This window comes from Amblyomma mixtum, chromosome 4 (genome assembly GCF_055824585.1).
Source record: "Amblyomma mixtum isolate Tamu chromosome 4, ASM5582458v1, whole genome shotgun sequence".
NCBI classification, from domain to species: Eukaryota; Metazoa; Arthropoda; class Arachnida; order Ixodida; family Ixodidae; genus Amblyomma; species Amblyomma mixtum.
The window spans coordinates 97,782,367-97,785,650 of record NC_143015.1 but is presented as its reverse complement, the minus strand read 5'-3'; positions in this window follow the sequence as shown (position 1 = coordinate 97,785,650).

Sequence of the window (3,284 nt, the reverse complement as noted above, 5' to 3'; positions counted from 1 at the left end):
AAGTCCTCTTGCATTATTATATCACATGCTATGACTGCATGCATATCATAATAGGAACTCAGAAAAAAGCGAGTTTTTATGCGTTTGAATCTTAGCACTATACAAGCTATGTAATAGGCTTTGATGCATGTAAGTTAAGAGAGAGAGAGAGACTTTAATGAATAAAAGAAAGGTCTGCCTGGGAACTCTACAGCACCATGCACTGAAAAACAGTGCAAATGATTTCGTCAGTATAAGCACGTAAACTTTTTATTTCGCTAGTTTCGTTGTCACTCAGACCGGCTTTAGGTACAATTTTTGTTGCTGTTAACTACCGAAGTAAAAAATTCTTGTTTCACCTGCACGTTTCATAAATCTCCAATGCCGAAATAGTTGCTTACTAGCAGGTTACAAATTCTCGAACAAGATTTTTTTAGTTATTTTAGAAAGAAGTCATATTGTGAAGCTATGTAAAAAGTGAACAACAAAATCGCATACTCTGAAATATTCATAGATCGAGTTCACAATCTTCACGTGGCTATAAGAGCCTTTTACTCGACTCCAAATAGCGATGCTGCTGTGATAGTGAGCTGTTATAGCTACTAGAAAGTATTCTCTGACAAGTTGATAATGGTATCTTGAAATTCGCCTGTGGCTCTAATCGTTTTTTTTTTTTATTTTTCTTCTTATGCGTAATCCTGAAGCACCCCGGGCTGCTACATCGTCAATCTCCTCTGCAGGTGAGCTCACTACTTCGCGACAGACTTGGGAAACCGTCGGTTGCAGCACTTCCTCCAAACCTTCCTCGAAAACTAGACCGAAAGAACGTTTTTGTTTTTTGTTTCTTTTTTCTTGGGGGGGGGGGGGGGGGGAAGTGTGTTAAACGATTACAAAAAGCTGAGCCGAAAGAGCCTTATTTTCTACGGAACTAAAAGCTACCCACGGAATTCAAGCTCGAAAATAACGCTGGACGATATGCCGTGGGATTCACGAGATCTGTGCAGTGTCCAAGGTTGTTCCAGCCTCTTGGGCGAGACCCTTTCGATTGCGAAGTGTTTTTTGCCTGGAAAAGAACCATTTCTATATATTGTATATAGATATTATTAATATTGTATATAGATATATACACACTCACCTGCAGTATTAAGTGGCTTCACTAGCTCAAAACGGAGGCGCCTGCTCGAATCAGGCAGTGCTCATGGCTTGACCTCCTATCCTTCCATGCCAGTGCTGAATCAACCGGTCCTCTTCCGAGTTAGCGAATCGGCTTAGCATTGGTTATCGAAACAAAATCAATGCATCCACCAGGAATCAATGGTAGGGGCGCAGCATGGTTATCTGACAAGGACTCGTAAAAAGGGTGATTTCGCAACTGTAACCCCCTCAAGACTCTATTATCCAGTCGAGGAAGGGAAGAAGGCGAACGGGGGGCTGCGATTCTCGTGATATATTTCTGTGAAGAACATGCCAAGTTGGCGTGAAAAAAACAATTCACCTAGATGTCTGCATCATGACTTAACAGTGGCTTCGAGGTCTCAGTCATACTTATCTGGTTCGCTGCTAATGTAACCAGGTATGTAATCAACGTCATTCTTAAGCACGCAAGTTTGCTAAACACGGAGGATGAAACGCACTCACCGGAGCCTACCAGAGCTATTCGTAAACAGCTGAGGTGTCCATCGTGATTGCACATGCCTGTCTTGAAATGTTCCACGCAAAATGTCTGAGATTTTAGGACATTTTTTTTGCGAACACAAATATGGCCATAGCATCGTGTAAGCGCCGATTTGGTTATGCCGAGGCAACGTCCATGAATGTGGACGCTGCTCCTGAAGTGACACAGCTCACCGCTCATAAGGCCTCTTTAGCTGTCACACTCAGTTGCAAGTGATCACGGCTCAGCGATTCCGTGTGTTTTCCTTTCTCTTGCATAAGCGACCGGCCCTGGACCATATCAAAGCAGCACGCCAGGAACAGCAACGCCACCTGGGGCAGCCACCGCTAGCCAGTCGCCAAATCCCAACACAAGCTGGACTTCCAGCGGGCCGGTTAGCACTGGCACCGGGAACATGACGGGGCGGCCCCCAGTTTCGACCCCGAGTACGCGTTCTTCCGCGTTCCCAACGCCCCCTACACGTACCCCGGTGCCTACCCAGGGTACGGTGACGCGGTCAACGGCCGCACCGACGACCGCTTCCGGAAGGACAACGAGGTCGACAGCGCGAACAACGCCGTCGACCGCAAGAACTACAAGACCGCAGACGACAGCGACGACTTCGAGAACACCACCGATGACGACGTCGTCGACAACCATTGCCAGGACGACGACAGTGCCCACAAGAACACCAAGCAGTACGACGCGCACGACTACAAGAACGACCTCCACGACAACGAGGACGACCAGCACCACTACCACGAGGAGACCGACGAATCGCACGACTCCGAGCACGACCACGACGCCAGCGAGCACGACGCCTGGTTACGACCACAGTAAGCATGTACATCATCTAAACTGCAGCGAGAGGCTAACAATCAATAGCACGACTGAGAAAGCGCCTTCGAGTCGCAGTGTTCGCAGTGAGATGTGAGATGAAAGGGCAGTTATCTTGATGCTATAGCATTAAAAGCCTCGTCAGGGAAAGCCGCCGCGGTGGCTCAGTGGTTATGGTGCTCGGCTGCTGACCCGAAAGACGTGGGTTCGATCCCGGCCGCGGCGGTTGAATTTCTTTGGAGCAGAAATTCTAGAGGCCCGTGTACTGTGCGATGTCAGTGCACGTTAAAGAACCCCAGGTGGTCGAAATTTCCGGAGCCCTCCTCTACGGCGTCTCTCATAGCCTTAGTCGCTTTGGGACGTTAAACCCCATAAATCAGACCAAACCCTCGTCAAAGAAAGAATTGTTTCACCGGTAATATTATTCTCATTTCTTGAAGGGAAATGATTTCACAAGGCTGGATAATCGGTCGATGGGGTTCAACGTTCCAAAGCGACCCAGGCTATGAGGGACGAAGTAGTGAAAGGCTCCGGAAATTTCGACCACCTGGGGTTCTTTAACGTGCACGAACATCGCACAGTACACGGGCCTCTAGCATTTCACCTCTATCGAAATGCGGCTGCCGCGGTCGGGATCGAACCCGCTTCTTTCGGGCCAGCAGCCGAGCACCATGACCACTGAGCCATTGCGGCGGCAGAGATAACTCCCATTGGATAGATGAAAGTGACGTCACTTCCGGCAGGGGGAAAACAGTTCTAATGCTCTCGCATTGCCAACACATCAGGTAATTGGCTACTTTTGTAAATTTTTTGA